The sequence below is a fragment of the Haliotis cracherodii genome, unplaced genomic scaffold, assembly GCF_022045235.1.
Source record: "Haliotis cracherodii isolate W230 unplaced genomic scaffold, xgHalCrac1.p SCAF_4, whole genome shotgun sequence".
Taxonomy (NCBI): domain Eukaryota; kingdom Metazoa; phylum Mollusca; class Gastropoda; order Lepetellida; family Haliotidae; genus Haliotis; species Haliotis cracherodii.
This window is the reverse complement of record NW_027266297.1, coordinates 69,015,665-69,041,436: the sequence shown is the minus strand read 5'-3', so window position 1 is coordinate 69,041,436 and position 25,772 is coordinate 69,015,665. Positions and strand designations below refer to the sequence as shown.

The 25,772-nt window shown below is 42.5% G+C and overlaps 1 protein-coding gene across 2 annotated transcripts in view; it reads left to right on the top strand.

Annotated features, from left to right (window-relative positions):
• LOC139478303 (collagen alpha-1(IX) chain-like) overlaps positions 1-25,772 on the top strand; it is a 238,078-nt gene that overhangs the window by 58,877 nt on the left and 153,429 nt on the right. The window contains exon 1 of one of the 2 annotated variants that reach the window (XM_071260721.1): positions 11,436-11,461. The exons of the other annotated variant lie outside the window; for it this stretch is intronic. The gene's annotated coding sequence lies outside the window, so the exon portion shown is untranslated. Of the gene's footprint in view, positions 1-11,435; positions 11,462-25,772 lie in introns of those variants that run through there. 2 annotated transcript variants of the gene reach the window in all.

Genomic DNA, 25,772 nt, shown 5'->3' with positions numbered 1-25,772 from the left:
CGTGGAACAAGCATGAGTTGCTAAAGAACACTTTTAACCCTGATCTTCACTGGGTTGACGAAGTTTGCGTGTTAGGTAATATTCCTCTGTCCACCTATGGCTGTTCGCAACAGGAAGTTTCCGTTTTTACACAGTTCAGACTGAATGGATTTCATTGTGTAACAGACCTTCCACTTCTATTGCAGCTGAGGGGTGGCCCAGTCGTCTAAGGCGCCGCGATTCGCTTGGGTACGCCAGAAACCTATGATTGGTTCGAATCCTGGTTCGCCCCGATTATGTTTGTAGGTTTGTCAGCACCATACCCGTGTTCGTGGTAAACGTCTGAGACCTGCATCACTTGGGGCTTTCCTCCCACATTAAGCTGACACGCCGTGATATAACTGGAATAGTGTTAAAAGCGGCGTTAAACCCAACTCACTCACTCACTTACTCACTACATTGCAGCTGTTCAGCTTCAGAGGGAATATCTAAATGTGACATGTTTGAGAGTGTATTTCTTGTTATTTACCTGTCGCTGGTATTTTCTGTGGGTCAAATATATTAACAACTAGTTATTTGTTCTTCGAATTATACTGGTCGCTTGTTTTGCAAAAAGGTATTATTTATACACGAACTGATACAGTTGGTTGGTTAGTGTTAGATTCATCAGGCGACTTTGGCCATATACAATGTATGTTGGCACCCAACATATCAACTGGTTTTAAACAAAAACAATGACATTCATGTAGATTAAAAACTGATATATTTGGAAATAGAATCATACCTCCCTTGTATGTAACAAACAATGACAAATCTATGTTTTGTCGAAAAAAAAAAATTCATTCTTTGAACACTCAGAAAGAAAGGAAAAAAATGGTACTATATTGTTTGTTATCGTGAGCATGAAGATAGTACAGGCACATTATCGTCATGATTGTCGTCGTCGTCGTCGTTGTTGTTGTTATTATTAAGTTTGTATCATCGATATTGAAATATATCTTCAGGTATGTACATGGCTAGAGTGACTTATTTTGACGAGGGGGCACGGATGGCCCAGTCATCTAAGGCGTCGCGACTCGCTGTGCAGAGTTGCCTCCCTTGGGCACGCCAGAAACCTATGATTGTGGGTTCGAATCCCGGTTCGCCCCGATTATGTTTCGAGGTTTGTCAGCACCATACCCGTGTTCGTGGGTTTCACCGAAGTGGTAAACGTCTGAGACCTGCATCACTTCGGGCTTTCCTCCCACATGAAGCGACACACCGTGATAACTGGAATACTGTTAAAAGTGGCGTTAAACCCAACTCACTCACTCACTATTTTTGCGAATGAAATCATGTGTGAAAGCTCTTTCCGATTCATCCTGCAGCCTGTTTCCCGTCCTGGGACGACCACACCAGAGTCTCGGGGTCAACATGTTCATCAACCAAACGATGGATACAGCCAGTCGTTCTGTTCACAACATTAATTCAATAATTTCTATTGGGCGACGAGATGTCATTTTCGTCATTCTAGTATGGGAGGCTTAAATGTTTCATTCTCTTCAGAGAGATGTTCACCGTATGTTGTACCAGAGTGTACTGGCCAGGTTGTCTTAAGTCTGACAACCACGAGTCACACATCATCAGGTCACAATTGAAACAACCACTAGTCATATCTTCAGTAAGCCTGGATATCAGAAGTCCAAATTGAGACAGCCATTAGTCATATCTTCAGCAAGCCAGGATATCTGAAGTCCAAATTGAGACAACCATTAGTCATATCTTCAGTAAGCCAGAATATCTTAGGTCCAAATTGAGACAATCATTGGTCATATCTTCAGTAAGCCAGAATATCTTAGGTCCAAATTAAGACAACCGTTAATCATATCTTTCTTTACTGTCTGCCAATAGCAGAGTTGATTATACGATTCTGGCTTTATCAGGAAGCATGTGTTTATGAACCACTATCAAATGGGGCTGAGAAAGGGTCGAAATGCTATTTGAAATCTTCGTAGAAAGAGCATGATCGACCCCAAAAGTTGTGAAATGTAGACACCAAGGATTGGCGGAGCTGCAAGAATATCGCTCGACACAAAGAGAAAGTCGACCATTGGAAAGTTGATGTCATCCTTCCCGTCATACAGTCCTGCGATATCTAGGCCAGGATATCTTAGGTTCAAATTTAGACAACCAATAGTCATATCTTCAGTGAGCCAGAATATCTGAATTCCAAATTTAGACAACTATTTGTCATATGATCGGTAAAACATTCTGCCCCAAGTAGGCAAGTATTCGAAAAGTGAGAAAGAAAATCGCTTTTTAAACCTACACAGGTCACAACATAATTTATACAATGTAATTGAAAGGGTCCTTCAGAGCTAGGGAACTGAGCGTGTACCTGATCTGCAGATCTTCTTACTAGGAACATCTGTCCATTTATCCCGACAATGCTATTCTGACTTTATAAAGTGGCAGTTATATGAGAAATTGGTGTGATGAACATAGGAGATCGTTCTATGGGGAGATGCGGTGGGGTAGACTAGTGGTTAAAGCGTTCGCTCGTCACGCCGAAGACCCGGGTTCGATTCCCAACATGGGTACAATGTGTGAAGCCTATTTTCGGTGTCCCCCCGCTGTGATATTGCTGGATTATTGCTAAAAGCAGCGTAAAACCATACTCACTCGCTCTCACTCACAACATAGGAAACTACCCAGTGACGACACTAATCTCGCCATATCAAAATTACGAAGTGACGATGCTCACCACATCAAATCAAATGACTAAATATTGACACTCATCACAACTCATTCATTAATATCACATCCATTATAACAGGGGGCACGGGTGGCCCACTCGTCTAAGGCGCCGCGATTCGCTGTGCAGAGTTGCTACCCCATGGCACGCCAGAAACCTATGATTGTGGGTTCGAATCCCGGTTCGCCCCGATTATGTTTCGAGGTTTGTCAGCACCATACCCGTGCTCGTGGGTTTCACAGAAGTGGTTAACGTCTGAGACCTGCATCACTTCGGGCTTTCCTCCCACGTTAAGCTGACACGCCGTGATATAACTGGAATACTGTTAAAAGCGGCGTTAAACCCAACTCACTCACTCCATTATAACATGCCTAGCGTCCTCCCACGACAAACTCACAACTGTAATACTGTTCAAAGCGGCGTTAAACCCACACGTCATTAATAACATGTTCATTTAATATCAACTAAAACACAATGTCGTTCAGTAATACCCATGTGTCGATAAACTTCTATTTCATAGTGAAAGTTGTGAAGGCAAAAAATGATCCTTCTCTATGTCGACTGTTGCAACATTTACTAAAAAAACACTTCAAACAATGAGTGATTCTGCCATCTCGCCAGACCGCGGTATGAAGTCCACCTGCTCGACGCGCTCCCCCGAATTTCAATGAACTATATATAACTTCAGATGCATACAATTTCTGAAACACATTAAGACCCGTGCTCCATGTTACTTTCTGAAGTATCCTATGAAACGTTTGTTCTGCCAAACTAGCAATAAAAACAGTAAGTCTAACTTTACATGCTTGAAAGTGCTCGATTGTTTCGACACAAAACATTGTTTATATTCATAACAATTGCCAACACAGACATTAACCCCAGCCTCGCTTTCAGGAAAAGAGGTTGTGACGTCACGACATTTCCGGTCAACTCAGGAAGAGACGGCATTGGTTTCTTATGTTGGGTTGAAACTTGGCCTCAGTCTTCAAACGGCAACAAAAAGCAGGGGCCGCACCTACGGGCAAGGAAACGTAAGAAACCGGTGTATATTGAGATAGGACCCCGTGAAATTGATACCAGGTGTATGTTTTTTCATTGCTATTTATATCCGACTCAATAAAGTCGTAAAAGGGTTTAGTCTGTGTAGGCAGAAAGGTGCCTAAACGCATGACCTTACATTCTTCCGTGCGAGTACGACCCGAGGAGCCTGCGTTTGTAGTACGCCGCTCGTAATGATCTGTAACTGGCTGTGCAGAGTCCTATCATTGTGGGTTTGAATCCTATTTCGCCCTGGTTTCTAGGCTTGTCAGCAAATACCAGTGATCGTTGGTTTCACCACAGTGGTAAACGTCTAAGACCTGCATCACCTCGGGTTTTCCTCCTACATTAAGCTGACACGCCGTAGTATAACTGGAATACTGTTAAACGCACTCACCCACTCACTCATTCCATCGATGTCGAAGAGTTTGTTTCGATTCCCAACTCGACTAAACAGGGTTAAAGCGGAGTGCTCACTCACTCGAACACTCTCACTCACTCACTCACTCACTCACTCACTCACTCACTCACTCACTCACTCACTGATAATTCTTAATCATCTTTACGCTGGTCCGTCATCCTATCGCTGGAGACAGTCTGAGAGATAGTTCAGCTTTCGCTTCATTTAAACAATTACAGATTTCAAAATACGTGTTCGTATACACCCTTCGACATATATTACCATCCTCGTTGCTCAAAATGCCTAGCCTGTACACAAATCATTTCAATATCTGTGTAAACATGTGGGTATTGTTCTTGCTGTAGAATACATAGCGTTTTGTGTTTAATCTGCATTAAGATAGCATTCTGTTTGATACAGCTAATCTTGTATCACCGTCTTTATTGAAAGCAAACAAGACCTAGTGTTTCTGATTAGCCCCTTGGCTTCACGGCGAGTCTGTGCGAGGAACAGGTCACCCGATGCCGACATGCAGACTTTTGACAAGTTGAAATCATATGCTTGTCTTTACCACATCTGTTGTCATAGACTGACCCGTATCAGCGCCAGTCCCCCCTTGGAATTTAAAGTCAACACGCCAGAAACTAATGCAAGTCTAATTTGTGTCAGTCGCTTCACATTTCACCACCATTACGCTGCTGCATTTTTAGTCTTAAATAACTGTGCTGACCAGATGTTCCGAATGGGTTCCTGGTTGCCCGTATTGTGACAAGTTAAGTCAAGTTGTATCAATGACCACAGAGTGCAAGACGGGGGCATGGCAGTGTGCCCGGACACAAATGATTACAATGTGCTCCACAAGTTGTTTAAAGTTATATGCAGAAGAATTCTCACACCCAAGTAATCCATTATTAACATCTGAGAAAAACTGGGCATGGAATCTGATGACTCAACACCTGTCTGCCTGGACTTATAACGTCACGTGTTGTGCAGTCATATCCATATATGGGGCACGTTCGTTGTCCACCCCAGGTTCTGACTTGTTGTCAGGAAACCACGAGGAAACTAAACAGAAATCATTTCACAACTAGTCAATTGTTAGTCTCTCCTCTGTCCATATTAAAACCAGATGTGTAGCGGATTACACACATGACGGGAAGTTTGGTGTGTGTGAATTCTTATTCTTGCATTTTCATATTTTGCTGTCAGAAAGTAAACCCGTAGAGGCTTCAAGAAGAGTGCACTTGTTTAATTGTTTGCTTCTGTTTGCTTGTATACACGCCAGGTCACATATCCATACCATTGTGTGCACACCGTGAAAATAAACAGGTATACGAGATATGAATGATGTGTGTGTTGCACGTGCACCATCCCGGCACACAGTGTATACAACCCCCTTCTGTCAAATAGGGAAACTGACCTGGATCAGCACTTCCATGATGTGTTAGGCCGACACAATATGTGACGTTTGTGTGAAATCGGGCACATGCTGTGGTCTGATGTCTACAGTACAGCATGCCGTTGGTGCAGACTGTAAGTGGTGTTGGGATGTGACATTCTGTAGGCGTAGTTGTGATATGTAGTGATCTGACTATGGTACATAGGGATATCTTAGATAATGTCCACCTTTCCCTTTTGTGGCCTTAATTTGAAACTGGCCTCCATTTGTAGTCAATTTCTAGTATGTCCAATCCATGTGCACAAGACCGACACTTGACTTCCAAGTTTCAACACCGATGCCATTTGTCCAGACATCATGTAGGCTCGTGCCGATGAGAGTGACTACAGTTTTGTCACTGTCATCTATATCATCTTCACTCGTCTCCACCATCCAACATCCACCCCAGCTTGTCTCGTCTCTACTATGGAGTGTCTCTGGATGTGTCACCACCAGCCCACCCTTTATCGTCTCAGCAATGGAGTGTCTCTGGATGTGTCACCACCATCGACCCCAGCTTGTCTCGTCGCTCCAATGGAGTGTCTCTGGATGTGTCACCACCATCCTCCCCAGCTTGTCTTGTCTCTACTATGGAGTGTCTCTAGATGTGTCACCACCAGCCCACCCTTTATCGTCTCAGCAATGGAGTGTCTCTGGATGTGTCACCACCATCGACCCCAGCTTGTCTCGTCGCTCCAATGGAGTGTCTCTGGATGTGTCACCACCATCCACCCCAGCTTGTCTTGTCTCTACCATGGAGTGTCTCTGGATGTGTCACCACCAGCCCACCCTTTATCGTCTCAGCAATGGAGTGTCTCTGGATGTGTCACCACCATCGACCCCAGCTTGTCTCGTCTCTACAATGGAGTGTCTCTGGATGTGTCACCACCATCCATCCCAGCTTGTCTTGTCTCTACTATGGAGTGTCTCTAGATGTGTCACCACCATCCACCTCAGCTTGTCTTGTCTCTACTATGGAGTGTCTCTAGATGTGTCACCACCATCCACCCCAGCTTGTCTTGTCTCTACTATGGAGTGTCTCTAGATGTGTCACCACCATCCACCTCAGCTTGTCTTGTCTCTACTATGGAGTGTCTCTAGATGTGTCACCACCATCCACCCCAGCTTGTCTTGTCTCTACTATGGAGTGTCTCTAGATGTGTCACCACCATCCACCTCAGCTTGTCTCGTCTCTACTATGGAGTGTCTCTAGATGTGTCACCACCATCCCAGCTTGTCTTGTCTCTACTATGGAGTGTCTCTAGATGTGTCACCACCATCCATCCCAGCTTGTCTCGTCTCTACAATGGAGTGTACCATCCACTCTGGCTTGTGTCGGGCATATCCTCGTTCACTGCACATATCAGTTACTTGAGAACGTGTCGTGTCAGGCATGCTGCAGGGTGTGAGACCCCACACCTCTCCATCCAATTGTCCACAGACTGTAGCAGCTGTTTGGCATTCCCATAAAATCAATAACGCCATGATACCTACCTTCCTAATCTTACGGTCCAAGTCTGACTGTTCCATTACATCACGCCCGCCCAGCTGATACCTGAAAGGAGAGTCTTCGCCATAACAAGCCATGTTTGGCAACATCAAAGCTTAGTTTTACTGTAAAGAGAGCCAGTAGTTTTGGGTAGGGGTTGATGTCGGCGAGAATTCTCCTTGTGGTGAAGGAATCAAAGCCCACATTGCCTTGTCGTGTCCTCCAGGAAAGCCGATGAGGACAATGTAAACACGGGGATCTGGCCCCGAGGGAGGTCTCGATGGTAACAAAAACGTCTGTCTCACTTCTCATAACTGTCGGTCCTAGCAGTCTTCCAGAGTTGTGTAGAGACAATACTCCCGGGATACATATGCCTGTGATAGGTGGCTGGTGGTGGTGGGGGTGTGGGTGTGGGTGTGGGTGTGGGGGTAGGTGTGGGTAGGTGTGGGTAGGTGTGGGTGTGGATGTGGGTGTTGTTGTGGGGGTAGGGGTAGGGGTAGGGGTAGGGAGAGGGGTAGGTGTGGGTGTGGGTGTGGGTGTGGGTGAGGTTGTGAGTGTGTGTGTGTGTGTGTGTGTGTGTGTGTGTGTGGGTGTGGGTGGATATGGGTGTGTGGGGGTAGGTGTGGATGTAGGTGTGGGTGTGGTTGTGGTTGTGGATGTGGTTGTGGTTGTGGGTGTGGGTGTGTGAGGGTAGGTGTGGGTGTGGGTGTGGGTGTGAGTGTGTGGGTGTTTGTGGGTGTGTGTGTGGGTGTGTGTGGGTGTGTGGGGGTAGGTGTGGGTGTGGGTGTGGGTGAGTGTGGGTGAGGGTTAATGTCCTCTGTTGTAGCTGTGGCCTTATCGTCGAAGGATAACAAACCAAACTGACCACTCGGATGTCATTGAGATGTTGCCACACTTGCTACTTATTTGAGAACCTCTGGGTCCATGAGTCCAATAATGATAGGGCAGGTCTGCATGGCTTTTCCGCAGATTATTTCTTCATTATATTTTACTGGAAAGGATAAGTGTTTCGATGAAATAATCCCTTGGAAAAAGAAGATTGATCTTTCTCATGACATATGCGTTTACCTATTCACCGGGTAGGACATAGGTTATACCACAGCATGTGGCTTCAAACTGATGATGTACACGGAAACCCCTTTATTCAAGACTGTATCGACCGAATTTAGGAATGTCCGGATTACTAAGTCACTAGAACAGAGTGAATCACAAGGGATAAATGTAGTCGTTCGTACCAGAAGTCAGTCTATGGGCACTTGGAAGATAATAAGGTACAATGGTGACGTTCCTGCTTGAGATGACAGTCTGTTGGGACATGGAAGGTCGTGGACCACAATATTGGTGTTCCTGCTTGAGATGGCACTCTATGGACACATGGAAGATCGTGAACCACAATACTGGTGTTCCTTCTTGAGATGGCACTCTATGTGCACATGGAAGATCATGAACCACAATATTGGTGTTCCTGTTTGAGATGGCACTCTATTGACTCAAGGAAGATCGTGAACCACAATATTGGTGCTCCTTCTTGAGATGGCAGTCCGTTGACACATGGAAGATCATGAACCACAGTATTGGTGTTCTTGTTTGAGATGACAGTCTATTGACACATGGACGATCACGAGAAACAATATTGGTGTTCCTGCTTGAGATGGCAGCCTATGGAAACATGAAAGATCGTGAACCACAATATTGGTGTTCCTGCTTGAGATGGCACTCTATGTGCACATGGAAGATCGTGAACCACAATACTGGTATTCCTGTTTGAGATGGCACTCTATGTGCACATGGAAGAAAGTGAACCACACTATTGGTGTGTCTGCTTGAGATGGCACTCTCTGTGCGCATGGAAGATCGTGAACCCCAATATCGGTGTTCCCGTTTGAGATGGCACTCTATGTGCTCATGGAAGATCGTGAACCATACGATTGGTGTTCCCCCTTGAGATTGCAATCTATAGACATGCAGCATTACTTCAGAGACGTATATAGAGAAGTCATCAAGCCACACACAAATCACGTCCATATATGGACAGGCCTTCCTCTGCTCACGTCACATCTAAATCTATTTGATAAATAAACCTCCGTTGTTTTCTGTGAACTCCGTCTGATACAAAGATAACGGATTAGTTTTAGAAGGTGTTCCCTGTATGATAAAGCTACATGTATGAGACAAAGACGTATTCATATGAGATAAAGTGTGGTACATACGAGAGAGAGTTTAATACATATAGGATGAAGGTAAAGCGTGAAAGTCAACTTAATACATATAGGATGAAGGTAAAGCGTGAAAGTCAGCTTAATACATATAGGATGAAGGTAAAGCGTGAAAGTCAACTTAATACATATAGGATGAAGGTAAAGCGTGAAAGTCAACTTAATACATATAGGATGAAGGTAAAGGGTGAAAGTCAACTTAATACATATAGGATGAAGGTAAAGGGTGAAAGTCAACTTAATACATATAGGATGAAGGTAAAGCGTGAAAGTCAACTTAATACATATAGGATGAATGTAAAGCGTGAAAGTCAACTTAATACATATAGGATGAAGGTAAAGCGTAAAAGTCAACTTAATACATATAAGATGAAGGTAAAGCGTGAAAGTCAACTTAATACATATAGGATGAAGGTAAAGGGTGAAAGTCAACTTAATACATATAGGATGAAGGTAAAGCGTGAAAGTCAGCTTAATACATATAGGATGAAGGTAAAGGGTGAAAGTCAACTTAATACATATAGGATGAAGGTAAAACGTGAAAGTCAGCTTAATACATATAGGATGAAGGTAAAGCGTGAAAGTCAACTTAACACATATAGGATGAAGGTAAAACGTGAAAGTCAGCTTAATACATATAGGATGAAGGTGAAGAGTGACGGTTAAGCAACATGGAGAGAGATGAAGCCATACTGGTATAACATAAATCTACATAGATATTAGATTAGAGGAATGAATATAATTCAAGTTATATTGTATAAATTAAAGGCGTGTCTTACACCATATACACCGATAAGTGAGTGAGTGAGTATGGTTTTACGCCGCTTTTAGCAATATTCCAGTAATATCACAGCGGGGGACACCAGAAATGGGCTTCACACATTGTACCCATGTCGGGAATCGAACCCGGGTCTTCGTCGTGACGAGCGAACGCTTTAACCACTAGGCTACCCAACCGCCCCTACACCGATAAACATATATAGAGCAATATGCATGTGAGAAAAAATACTCTGTAACTTTGGACGGCATTTTGCGCTGTGCGTTTTGAGTGTCAGGTAAAACGGCACATTACACAATCATTATAATACCTTTTATACGAATATTCTCCTTAAGCCCAGCCCCGTGGGTGTGTAGAGCGGATGAAGACAGAGATGACTAATGGATTTCAACTTCTTTCTTCTTTCACTGTGACGTCTCAATACAGGAAGGGATGTCTTTGTCAAGCATGTCACACACTTCCTTAAAGAGATTTAAACTTATACTACATCTTCTAAATGCCGGGGCGGGTTGCCTATTGGTTAAAGCGTTCGCTCCTCACGCCGAAGACCCGGGTTCGATTCCCGACATGGGTACAATGGGTGAAGCCCATTTCCGGTGTACCCCGCTGTGATATTGCTGGAATATTGCTAAAAGCGGCGTAAAACCATACTCACTCACTCACTCTTGTCAATGCCGCTTTAAGATTCAGGACAATATATGATAGTTCAAGCACTATTACTACTACTGTTGCTGCTACTACTACTACTACTGCTACTACTACTATTACTACTACTACTACTACTACTACTGCTACTACTACTACTACTACTACCACCATTACTATATGATAAGTATATTATTTCTGCATATATGTTTCCGCAACTGGTCAACCACAGCATGCAACAAGGTCTCCTACTAAAAGCGTCGTGTGCTTCCTGGTAGTCGTGCTTTGTCCTCTGCTAAGTGACGGCCGTCCCCACCGGGGACGTTTGGTTAGTGCAAGGCTGAAGTTCACTGACGAAGGCCAAAGGGTGTTGGCCTCTAAAGTTGAATGAAGATCCCGTAACACCAGCTTAATGAAACAAAGACGTCCATGTCATCCCACGTCCCCCCTTCTACCTGGTAAACGACTGCCACTTGGTAGGGGGGGATCGGCGTCTTTTGATGCACTAGGAAAAATCTTGTTGCTATCGATTGCTCTGGTTTGGGTGTTTGCGACAGCTTACTGGATGAAACACTGTACAAACACCCCGGCTCCACTTTAAACTCCAGCTTCCAGGAGAAGCACACTGCGCATGTGCGGTTGTTTTTGTCGTGGCCGCGGGCTGGTGTATGTATGTGTGTATGTATCGCAGTGTCCACCTCCTCCCCCGAGCCGACAATATAACACGGAGCGCAGGCTGCAGGGGTGAGTGACTTGCTTTTTCACGCATTATATTTCTTTTGTCATTCTGAAACACATTCATAAAATCTGCAAACAAAATGACATCCAACAAACTGTAGTCAGGGTTAGAAGAAAATATAAAATCTTTTATATCAATTATAACAAAAACGTTTTTTATCTTTGCTTATGCAAACTGGGCATGTTTTCAGGATTCGATCTGTATGTTTGGGATATAATTGTCAACACAAAGGTAACCTTGACAGGTATTATTTAGTTCATGGCCGTGATATAATGCACGACAATTTATCTCTACGTGGTAAATCAGAATGTTCTGGGGGATGTTACCTCACCCCATGGATAACGCGTACACGCGACCCCCAAGACTGGCCGGTGTACGCTGTACCCAGGGGTCGGATGGTACACGGCCATTTATGAGTAACTATATCATTCAATGACTCGTCATAGGTTCTCTAGACCATCCCTCCAACTGCTTCCTTGATACAGGAGCCACACTGGACACGACTGGACTGACCCGCTAGGGTCATCACATTTTTCGCAACCTCATAACAAAAGTTGCCGTGGCGTTAATCCTCCAGTACAGTCTAACCACGTTATTATTCATACGCTTCCAATGTAGAATATTACCAATACATTTAACAGATACATGTAAAATGTTCTCATGTTAAGTTACTCTTGCATATTGACACGTTATACCGTAGACAAAGTCTTAAAGGTTTGTTGAGAAACAGTATATCTATACTACTCAAAACAAGTTCAGGATCACACAATTCTGTCATATTGTTGTAGTTAATCTTAGTGGTATGTATAAGGTATATGTTGTCACGTAAAGGCTTCGCTCTTGAATGGTCGATCTGTATATGGAGACATGAATCATAGCATGGTTAACAGATTCTTGTTTCGTCGTGTGAATCATTCACCCGATGATGGGGCAAGAAACAGTCTGAAACGTTGGAAAATACAAGTTGTTATCCATGAAAGGTTTCATGTGTTCAACGTCCAAATGTCACTTAAAACTTCACTACAGGTTTACATTATACGTGTGAAAGTAGCTGTTGTTAGAGTGAAAGATGTGGCATCAACCAATACCGTCAAGATCGCTGTTATGGTTAACATTTCATCCCAACCATGAGTTACTAAGTACATATCTCATGTACGTATCATGTACCTCCTATTTAATACAATACGTGGGTTAATATTCGAATTATGAAGTCAATTCTCTTTAAGAAGTAATAATGTTCCATTTGCATAACATGCAATCTTCATATTGAAATGTTTATGACACCTAATATAGCCTTCAGTTTATACACTATTTTAGCTTTGAATGTTACATCCATTGAGGTGGTACCTACCTGTATGATGACAATGAAGATACTGCTGGGATAACGTTGATGTAACGACATTGAGGTAAAGGTCTGATGAAGGCTAAATGTCCAGATCCTCAAATAAATAACTATCATCCACGTTAATGTTTCACCTTTCTTAGCTTGAGTGTAAATTGTGACTGTGTCTGACTTTGTAGAATCCCGCCCCCCCCCCCCCCCCCCTCAAAACAAAAAACAACGACAAAAACTAAAACAAGGTACAAAAAACAAAAACCCAAACAAAAACAAGAACACTAAAACAAACAAAAAACAAACATAAAACGGAAACGGAGCAAAAGAAAAACAAAAAGACCTTTTTCATGTATTTACTGTATAGAATAGTAGCCTAGATTAACTGTATAGAATAGTGGCCTACATTTACTAAATAGAATAGTGGCCTACATTTACTGTATAGAATAGGGGCCCACATTTACTGTTCAGAATAGTGGCCTATATTTACTGTTCAGAATAGTGGACAACATTGACTGTACAGAATATTGGCCTACATTTACTGCAAAGAATAGTGGCCTACATTTACTGCATAGAATAGTGGTGTACATTTACTACAACTTATAGTTGCCTACATTTACTGTTAAAATAGTGGCGTACATGTACTGTATAGAATAGTGGCCTACAATTACTGTACACAATAGTTGCCTACATGTACTGCACAGAATAGTGGCCTATATGTACCGCACAGAATAGAGGCCTACATTTACTGTAAAGAATAGTGGCCTACATTTACTGTATAGTATAGTGGCCTACATTTACTGTATAGAATAGTGACCTACATTTACTTTATAGAATAGCGGCCTACATCTACTGCAAAGAATAGTTGCCTACATTTACTGCAAAGAATAATGGTCTACATTTACTGCAAAGAATAGTGGCCTACATTTACTGCAAAGAATAGTGGCCTACATTTACTGCACAGAATTGAGTCATTCATGAACTAATATACATTTACTCTGTGAACTAAAGTAGCAAAAAATGAATATATTGTATACTTGTTGAATGCAATACACCCAAACATTTACTGTGTGAAAATAGTTAAACTTCTACTGCGTGACGACTGCGTGAGTCGTCTGTGTGAACCAAGAATACGTATACACACTTGCATATGGGTAGCGACACGAAGTGGAGATGAATAAGTGGAATATGCTCTTGGTCCTCCTGTAGCATACTGCATATATCTGTTATGGGTAAGTTAGTGATTGGTACGCGATCGTTTGTATATGCGTACATCCATATACCTGTGATATGTAATTGGACGATTGGTACACGCTCGTTTTTATATGTGTATATGCATATACCTGTGATATGTAATTGGACGATTGGTACACGCTCTTTTGTATATGGGTACATCCATATACCTGTGATGTGTAAGTAGATGATGTACATACAGGTATTTATAGATATCTGAGAATGTGGTATTATAGTGATGCATTCCACAGATGCCGACATTACGTTTTATATAGCGGCATGTTGACCCGACTGGATGTCCTAATCCCTCCTGCTTACGACTGTGAAATCCAGGGTACATGGACGCCACACCCTCGCGGATACCTCACAGGTGACACTGGATTAGCAGGATTTCAGTACACTCGGATACACCTACCCCATGGGGGATATCATACACTTTAACATAACTGTATGTGTACTCAATGACTTGCGTCACAGTCACGTGATTAAACAGGGGAGCTCACTCCAGGTTACGTCGCTAATTGTGAAAGTAAGGAATCATCACAGAAGAATATACAACTTGATAAAGCCAGGAGCAAGGTAATTGAAGGGGGTGTAACCGCGGAATTTACTGCTATTCGTATAAGATGATATAACTCGCTGTAGAATGTGTAATAGCAACATAAACCACTAGAATTTACATTAGTACGCCCTGTGATAAAACTAAACAGCGTAAATCGCTCAGCGGCGTTAAAAGAAACAAGGGAGACCACTCTAGATCGTTTGATGATAAGGTAAATTAGGGAACACCTCTTCAGCTGCTTTCATGAGATAATAATAACGAGGAAATCACCCCAGGTCAATATGAAGATAAAACAGGAGGGCCCACTATATAAGATGTTACGCCAGGATAGCCCACTCTATAGGATGAAAGGGGGCACGGGTGGCCCAGTCGTCTAAGGCGCCGGAATTCGCTGTGCAGAGTTGCGTCCCTTCGGCACGCCAGAAACCTATGATTGTGGGTTCGAATCCCGGTTCGCCCCGATTATGTTTCTAGGTTTGTCAGCACCATACCCGTGTTCGTGGGTTTCACCGAAGTGGTAAACGTCTAAGACCTGCATCTCTTGGGGCTTTCCTCCCACATTAAGCTGACACACCGTGATATGACTGGAATACTGTTAAAAGCGGCGTTAAACATAACTCACTCACTCACTGTAGGGTGAAAAGTGGAACAGTAATAAGGTGGTGGTATGGATATTCAGTATAGAGTCCAATGGTAACTCCTCCAATGGTATAGCCAGTAGAATATGCTGATTTGGATAACTGAACACTATTTCATTCACCTAATTTCATGTTTTCAAGGCTAGAGTTTTCATGTTCTTAAAGCAGTGAGGGATATGATTTGTCAGTCACCGTCAAAACTCTTACTGTCCACGGGACAAATGTCCTGCGTGGCCCCACGTGCTGTGTTAGCTCGTCAGAGTGTAACCGCTACTATATGTCCTGTGTGGCCCACGTGCTGTGTCAGCTCGTCAGAGTGTAACCGCTACTATATGTCCTGCGTGGCCCCACGTGCTGTGTCAGCTCGTCAGAGTGTAACTGCTACTATATGTCCTGTGTGGCCCACGTGCTGTGTTAGCTCGTCAGAGTGTAACCGCGACTATATGTCCTGCGTGGCCCCACGTGCTGTGTCAGCTCGTCAGAGTGTAACCACTACTATATGTCCTGTGTGTCCCCACGTGCTGTGTCAGCTCGTCAGAGTGTAACCGCTACTATATGTCCTGCGTGGCCCCACGTGCTGTGTTAGCTCGTCAGAGTGTAACCGCTACTATATGTCCTGCGTGTCCCCACGTGCTGTGTCAGCTCGTCAGAGTGTAACCGCTACTATATATCCTGTGTGACCCCACGTGCTGTGTCAGCTCGTCAGAGTGTAACCGCTACTATATGTCCTGTGTGGCCCACGTGCTGTGTCAGCTCGTCTGAGTGTAACCGCTACTATATGTCCTGCGTGGCCCCACGTGCTGTGTTAGCTCGTCAGAGTGTAACCACTACTATATGTCATGTGTGGCCCCACGTGCTGTGTTAGCTCGTCAGAGTGTAACCGCTACTATATGTCCTGTGTGGCCCCACGTGCTGTGTCAGCTCGTCAGAGTGTAACCACTACTATATGTCCTGTGTGTCCCCACGTGCTGTGTCAGCTCGTCAGAGTGTAACCGCTACTATATGTCCTGCGTGGCCCCACGTGCTGTGTTAGCTCGTCAGAGTGTAACCGCTACTATATGTCCTGTGTGGCCCCACGTGCCTGTTTCGTTTCCGTAAGGTGTACCCGTCTTGGATAATTGTCCATTTGAAACATTCCTGATGAACTGTGAATATTCGATTCACTAGATTCAAATTCCACCTGGTATTTGCCTCTCTTTTCATTCAACACCAACCGTCGGCGCCTACAATTTGGCAGCTAGTGACCTATTGGCAGAACTCTAAAATGTCATCGCAACCGTAGTCGTACAAACACGGGCCAACACCGCCAACGCAAGAATGGCGTTTCTACATATCAGATTTCTCTGTGAGTAAATATGCCACAGACTGAAATAGTCTCAATGACCTAAATCTGCCAATTAAAGATTGTCTGTTTTTTCGCAGTGTACTGAGAATACACTCTGAGCCTCATTTACACCGCGCCACAAGATAGTCGACTGTTGTGCAAGGTTGTTCCCCAGCCCCTACAGTCCATAACTTCATGCTAATGGTCAACATAGGTCGCCAGCGAGACTCTTCGCGACAACAACAAACTAGGCCAATGACCATGCTGGTCAGTGAAGGAGCAAACTTCAAACACATGTTGAACATCTCCACGCCATGTTAGTTCAACTTAACTCCACATGCCTACGCGCTGCAAGGAGCTTTGTTCTGGAAGTTGGTTAAGGCACTCAGCATTGTTTGCAAAACAGGAACATTCAAATAAACTGTCAAACTGTAACATTTGGCCAATAACTGGGTCAGGAATGTGAAATCGTGTCACAGGCCCTGTGGTTAACCTGTGGTGTTTATTAAGAGGGGATGTTGTGCTTAGATGTGATGCATAGAAATAAACAATTTAATGTAAACCTTTCGAAAAAAATGAAAACCACTTTGACATACTACCCATGCAGCCTTATGGTGATGATTGTTATTCGAGGTTTGCAGGTTATCTTTAGAGTACAGAACGGAACAGAATTACAGTAAACTACGTTTATAACGAACACGCTTATAACAAACTGACGGATAAAACGAAATGTGTTTTGATCCTGTCCATGTGCTGTACATTTGCTGTATATATGCTTATACGAACAACGGTTATAACGAACTACAATTAGTGGTCCCTTTGAGTTCGTTATAACCGTAGTTTACTGTGTACATATGTACTGTCTGGCAATGAGGTCAACATTACAGATGATCGGATAATATTAGGTACTTTGTGACAGAGCGCTTCAATTGATACTGGTTACTTTAGAGTACTGTTACGTTGGTTTAAGCGGAGCCTCTTCTCGGTCAGTGCACTTGATTAGGACTTTTTAACCGTGCTTCTCAAAATAGTGTGAGATGTTCCCATAGTTAGATGACGTCAGACGCGTGGGCGTAGCCCAGTGATTGGGGTACAGTGAGATCTGGGGAAATGTCGGAAGAAGACCGGGGATTACCGACTGTGACTTTACTGATGACGGTAAGCGTGCCTCCTTGTCCCGTGTATATACTACAGAGGCGCTAACAAAGCGCAACAAGTGGCTGTCTACATACACTCAGTGGCAACATCTAACACATCAGGAATACTCGACGTTCCTCGCGGTTGTAGCGGTCTGTCGGCTACCAACTGGTCAGTGCGCGCCTCGGCTATGACCTCATCAGGTTAGGTTTGGTCATGGCTGACTGGCCACCTGGTTGCCCAGTCTATTGCGCAACGCTGAAGCGGCAAAAGTGTTGCGGGTTGTTTACCCTCCAGGGATCACTTGTGTTCTAAGGCCTGCCAGTGTTGGGGAGGGGATGAGGCTTTGAGAGATGTTCAGCGGGAGGCAGCAACTGTCTGATGCCTCGTCCCCGCTGTTTGCTCGCGATCTGGCGTTGTCCTCAGTGGGTGAATGAACTGGAGCACGTGCTCCAGGACACAGGTGTCCCTCCCCACCTGTCCACGGTCGTCACTCCAGCGTCAACACACCCCGGGCCGTACACAGATGTGCTACAGTATAGGACAATACTAGGATTGTGCTACGCTATGTGACAATTCCTCATCGTATTTCAATTCAAATTCCAACACATTGTAACCAAGATGACGACTTCACGATATACACAGTACCATAAAAGCCCAGAAAGGATATCACAGGAGACATCTCAATCGTTGTACTATCGGCAAGAGATCAATCATTGTATCATCGGTAAGAGTTAATTCATTTTACCATCGGCAAGAGTTCAATCACTGTATCATCGGTAAGAGTTAATTCATTTTACCATCGGCAAGAGTTCAATCACTGTATCATCGGTAAGAGCTCAACCATTGTACCATCGGCAAGATTCCAATCCTCGTACCATCGGCAAGAGTTCAGTCATTGTACCATCGGCAAGATTCCAATCATTGTACCATCTGCAAGAGCTCAACCATTGTACCATCGACAAGAGTTCAACCATTGTACCATCTGCAAGAGTTCAGTCACTGTACCATCGGCAAGAGGTCAATCATTGTACCATCTGCAAGAGAACAACCAATGAGCCATCGGCAAGAGCTCAACAATTGTACCATCGGCAAGAGTTCAATCATTGTACCATCGGCAAGAGTTCAATCATTGTACCATCGGGAAATGATTTCAATGCACTGTTTGGGTACTGATGCTTCAGTCTTAATCAAGCAATGTGATAGCTGTATAACTTGTTTGATAAAGGTACTTGCATCTGCAGCGGACGTCGTATTAAAAGAATTAGCTGAAATCCATGTCATCTCAGTGTTCACTGAAACGGCAGATTAAAACATGCAACTTAAAGATACAGTTCTGTTATTTTATGGCCAGGCCAAGCATTGCGGGGCAGCTCATTTCAGTTTTCCGAGCAATATTATCACACTTTGTAGTGCTGTGGGCATTCCCAGCAACGTAAGCACGCAATGAGCCCCTTTAATTCCCAAACATCCCCATAAGAATGACAAGTTTCAGTGCAGTGTGTTTCCTGGCATACGTCTATGGCGACGAGTGTATCGAGCTATGCAAAGTGTGCTGTGGTTGCTCCTTGTCACGTTCTGTCAATAGCTATGCCACAGTCTCTTGTCACTTGGCACATTTATCAACGCACGTACATGTTTATCTCCTGGTTGACACCCAGATCTACCACCAGTGTGCATTGTGGCTTATACACCTGCTGCCTGCATTATGGGGTTTGGGGTTTGTGGGGTTGGTGATGGGTGAGAAGTGAAAATGTCACTTTCAGTAACTTATACACAGTCAAATATGTTAAGGAGTACATTCTTATCATTTTTTAGTTTGAAGTGTACACGAAATACGGCTTTTCCATCGGAAGGCCGGTCACATTTCACATAAGCGTTTGAACGACACAATTTGACGTTCATAGTTTTTCACGAGACTATTCTTAAAATGACGTAGACACTGACGGACTACTTCCACATTCATGGGGAAACCCCCGGGAATTCCCTTGCACGAGTACATACAAAAGCGTTGTTTCTGATCGTTTAGACATTTTTATATTGAACACAGCGTTTCAGCATACAGTGAGAAACGTCAGAGTGTTTGACTGCACGGTCGTTCACGAATATCCTCGCTACGTCTTATCCTGGTAAACAAAACGTAGAAATATACATCCACTAGGCCTATTGTAGTATCGACTCGATCCGTGTCTAGGCTGAAAGTTACATTCCACAGCAATCTGTGAATTTACCTGAGTATTTATTTCTATAACCACCTTTCACTGAACGGCCAACTGATCAATGATGACGAACATGTATTACCGCCACAGATTCATTAATAACTTCGGAAATCTCTCACGTCACGTTAATCGTGTCGGCCATTTTGACGTCTTGTACTTGATGTAAATGTATTAAGACGCGCTGTCATTGTGACTGACTTACTGATGTAGTTCTTAAGAGACCTTTCTCACCCAATGATGATATATTTGATTACATTTCTTATAAACAAACTAAAATAGATGTTCCTGAACAGCAAAGTTGAGCATACATACACTCATGTCACCTCTCTTTTTTTGGAACTATTTTTTTCCATGATACAGCTAGTTGTTGTGTGGCTGTCAGTGTAAACTTGAAGTCACATGTATAGATCTAGCGCTACATCCTTCATTGTAGAAAATAGTGACATAAAAATGTATAAGAATTGACTGTCACTTTGTGTGAACTCAAAGTATGAACACAAAGTGAAAGTCAATTCTTAAGTACTTACGGCTTCTGTATATGCTGCATGTATATGTATATGCAACCATCACACAACGTCAACATAAAAAACGCCAAATGTCAACGCAGGAGCATCACTTAACGTCAACACAGAAGCAGCCCTTAACGTCAACACAGAAGCAGCCCTTAACGTCAACACAGAAGCATCACTTAACGTCAACACAGAACCATCACTTAACGTCAACACAGAAGCAGCCCTTAACGTCAACACAGAAGCATCACTTAACGTCAACACAGAAGCATCACTTAACGTCAACACAGAACTATCACTTAACGTCAACACAGAACCATCACTTAACGTCAACAGAGAACCATCACTTAACGTCAACAGAGAACCATCACTTAACGACGACACAGAACCATCACTTAACGTCAACACTGAACCATCACTAAGTCGCCAACAAAAAACACCTCTAAATGTCAACACAGACAAATATTTTAACGCCAACACATTAATTCACTTTACGGCAACACAGAACCATCTTCTAACGACAAGGAACTCAACACTTCAGTTCCAAGTGGAACCCGTCATTTCAAATTGATAACGCTAGATGGCTCGGACGGTATGGTGATTCCCCATGTGTGTTCAAACCTTGAAACGTGCGCGTAGTGTCTCCACCGTAACATCTTTACAACATTACTATACTCGGAGTCTTAATCCTACACTTTCAAGGACTCATTTATGCAGCTACGTTTTTAGCTTAAACCTACTCGTAGAACTGAACAAAGAACAATCTATACACAATTTCAACAATCACAAAACTTTCCTATTGTCAACTTTCCCTTCATGTCGAGAAATATTCCAGCAGCTCCAGTCTTTGGTGTTTACATTTCACAACTTTTGAGGTACAATCGAACATGCTCTTTCCACCAAGATTTCAAAGTGCGTCATACGACTCTTGCTCAGAAGTTGTTGGATCAATGTTACAACATTCGGGCCCCCTGTAACGTTTTCAAAACGTTTTATAGAAACAGATGACATTTCAAAATTTTACGCATCAGAGACAAAAATTCACTTTTTTGACTTGTACCACATGATCCCGTGTTTTTTTATGTCAACACTTGACTTGCCTTTGCATGTGTTTGTGACGGATGGTGTGTTGGGGCAAGGTACGCTCACCTATTCGCGAACACCTGGTATCATCACTATTTAATAGTGATTCATAAACACGTGCTCATGATAAAGTCGGAATCGTACAGTCGACTCTGCTCTCAGCAGAGATTTCTATTGAATATGGAAAGGAGTTTGTCGCTTTTATTTATTATTCAACGTTGAAGGGCACATCTATCACAGTTTCAAAAGCGTGGGTGAATTTATTCCCCATATTCCATATTACGTCACCCCGTTCTGGAATGCATTAATTACATTCTTGACATCCTCTCTCTCCAACCCCTCCCAGGGATGTTTCCTCGGACCCCGCCGCTGCTGGTGCGATGAGCGAAGACATTTGCTCCCGGCATCATACACGTGCTGCCTCTTTACACAAAGTGCTTCAAATTTGCTGAAGAGAAAACCAGCCCTAGCATTTAACCCTATGATGTAACATTTGAACACCGCCATGTATCTGTGAGTGTCCGACCCCCTCCAGCTGTGTAGACAGAGACAGACTGCATCTCCACCTGCCTCACCTGGACCCTCAGATGGGGAGCTGGTCCACCCATCCGCTCAGTGCCAGACACCATGGGCTGCCAATACCAGGCTTCAGCGGGCGCCAATTCCATACACTGGGGTTGTTAAAGGTTGGAGAAGCTTTTCAACACAAAATAGAGTTTGGATTAGTTTGAGAAATACAATATTTTTTATGTAGGTTACATGCCCTCAAAAATTAAAGGTCGTGCAAAGGATTTTTTGTGGATAAGGAACCATCCACTCATTTTATGTTCCGTGGGTTCGGGGCTATGGAGGTTGGGAACGGTGGGTTGTGTGGCTGTGTGCTTGTTTGGGGTGTTTGGAGGTTTGGGGATTTGGGACGGGTATATGGAGATTTGATCATTTTCAGCTAGATCTTCAGTTTAAGCTATATACATCTTGCAACAATGTATTTCTTGTTGCAGACAATATCTCTTTTTGTCAACAGTCTGACGCATAATTATAGTTTTCTAGCATTGTCTGGAACAATTTATTCTTTTCAATAAAATCCCAGGCCCCCAGAATATCAAATGGTCGGTCCCAAACAACTTAAAAATTGAAAAGTTTCATGTCTAAATATTCTTCAAAACTTCAATCAAAGTTTTGATGAATCTTATTGACCAGTTACAAATAGGATAACATGTCAAGATCAAATAACCGATGGCTCGGTCGGGTGTCCGGAAGTTGATATATGTTTGCCTTTGTGAGAAGTCTGGTACTCGAGGCTGGAACTGGCATGAGTATAATCTTGTGGACGTGTATTTAGCCTTGCTTCTGTGGGGGACAGAAGAAGACACTTCCTGGTGCAAGATGGACAGCATTTCATCAAATGGCCCATCAGTTCATGGTGTGTTATCAAGGACTGTTTACACACGGTTGTCATTACACCGAGGATTGCTACATATAGACCGTATGAAAACATTTGTTTGGAATGTAATTACAGTCTGTTTTCAACCTTCTACACCGTGTTTCACTTATTGCCAGCTGAGACGTTTAACTGCTGAGTCGGCGGAATACAAACGGGCCAGCAGCTTGTGTACCTAAACGTCAGGGATTGAGCGACCAGATATTTGCAGTGGAGTTTTTATGTCAAATTCCGCCGTTTTACAAGTGCGTTTAAAAAGCGTCCGTGTTTGCGATACGCGATATAAAGTTGACGAGCTGAGCTAGATTTTGTCGTCAGCGAACCAGAGGTATTCAATAAGAAACCACTCCCAATTCGGCCCACAATAGCTAAAATAACAACATTGTGCTTCTAATTATTGGGAAAATATGGGCTAATCACAGCCAGACAGCTGATAGTCGGGCCAGCCACCCGTCCAGCTTCCCTTCTATAGCTTGACGAAAGACTTCGGAATTTTAACACTTGCCAGAATGACTATTGTCTGAGTTGTGTCTGAACATAGCGACGCAGACCTATCAACTGCATATAACTGTGCGTGGCTGGGCCACTGATAAACCTCTGCCCACTCTTACGATTGCGTTCTATACATGACCCGGGATACTACATAGTTTTGAAGAACTTCAGAGAGAAGTAATTAATGTATTGTTTATTTGTCTCCTCTTAATGAAAACATTGGATGTGTTCTTTCACTGCTTGTTTCTGTCCATTACGTCTATTGATGGCCGTGTCATGTGTGTACACGTCCAACTCATGGAATCTATTCACTGTTTCTTTCCTTTACATCATGTGTGTACACGTCCAACTCATGGTATCTATTCATTGTTTCTTTGGGCACAAAATAACAATGACTGGTAGAACCTGTTTATGTTCTAAATACTGACCTGAAATTTCACAGAATATTTAAGTTGTGTTTATGAACATTTATTCATATTAAAATGAACAAAAAGATTTACTATTATGTTTTGTTGATTCCTTTCGTTTGCTGTTTAATTCCACACTCATTATTACGGCTATTTGACGGCGGCCTGTAAATAGTCGAGTCTGGATCAGAAAATCCAGTGATTGATATTATGATCAACATCCCACGTAACTAACCGAGCCACAACCATCATCAATGAAGTCGACAACACCATCAATTAATTCGCCTTAGGTTGCTGGAGATCAGTTCTAAGACGGGATAACTTGGCATGTTTAATAAGTTGAGGGACGCCTGGTGTCGCCTCTGTCAACACAGTGTCAATGGCGTACACCAGTTTCCCCCACGGGAAATGCCTTTCTCTTACATGTGTTACGGAGTTTAGGTGGACAAACCTATATACTAGTATTCAATATCGATTATAAGTCCAACTCATGACTTAAGGAGTCTTTGTCAAACACTTAGTTTTGATCAACCATATTTATTCAATCTTTAGTCTACGCCACACTTCTATTATCAATGTCTGGTCATCCTTCGGTGTTCTATACACAGTCTATGTCACAATATCATCTTCGATACATAGTCTTTGTCACAATAGCATGTTCTGTACAGAGTCTTTATCAAAATGATATCTTTTATACATAGCCTGTGTCAAAATAACATCTTCGATACTTGTTCTTTGTCAAAATACTATCTGCGGTGCATATTCTTTGTCAAAATAACATCTTCACAACACAGCCTTTGTACAAATAACACCAACAGAACCCAGTCTATGTCAAAATAACATCTGCTTTGAAAGTTTTTGTTAAAATGACATCTAATACACATTGACTTATAAAATAACATCCTCAATACACAATCTTTGTCAAACATAACATCTTCAATGCATAATCTTTTGTTAAATTAACATATTCTATACATAATTTTTCGTCAAAATAATATCTTCTATATATAATCTTTTGTCAAAATAACATCTTCGATAAATAACCTTTTGTCAAAATGATAACGTCTATACAAAGTCTTCGTCAAAATAATAACTTCTATACAAAGTCTTTGTCAATTTAACATCTTTGGCAAATGATTTTGTCAAAATAACACATGCCATACATAGTCTTTGTCAAAGTAACATCTTCTCTTTGTCAAAATATCATTTCGATACTTCATATTTGTCAAAATAATATCTTCGATCCATAGTCGTTTGTCAATTGATAACTTCCATACAAAGTCTTTGTCAAAATAACATCTTGGGTACATAATCTATGTCAAAATATACATCTTCGACACATAATCTTTGTAAACATAACAACTTCTATATATAATCTTTGTCGAAATCACATCTTCGATGCATACTCATTGTAAAAATAACATCTTCTATAAATAGTCTTTGTCAAAATGAAATCTTTGGAACATAATATTTATCAAAATATACATCTTCGATACATAATCTTTGTAAACATAACAACTTCTATATATAGTCTTTGTCAAAATGATAACTTCTATACAGAGTCTTTGTCAAAATAACATCTTTGGTACATAATCTTTGTCAAAATAACACCTTCAATGCATACTCTTTGTAAAACAAACATCTGCTACATATAGTCTTTGTCAAAATAACATCTTTGGAACATAATATTTGTCAAAATATACATCTTCGATACATAATCTTTCTCGAAATAACATCTTCGATACACAATCTTTGTCGATAACATCTTCAATACCTTATCTGTTTCAAAATAATATCATCGATCCATAGTCTTTTGTCAAAATAGCATCTTCTATTGACGATGCTCTGGTCCCCGGAAACCTCTGCTGGTCGTAAGAGGCGACTTAATGGACCGAATACCACGATGACGTGGGTCGTTGTTCACAATACCAATCACTG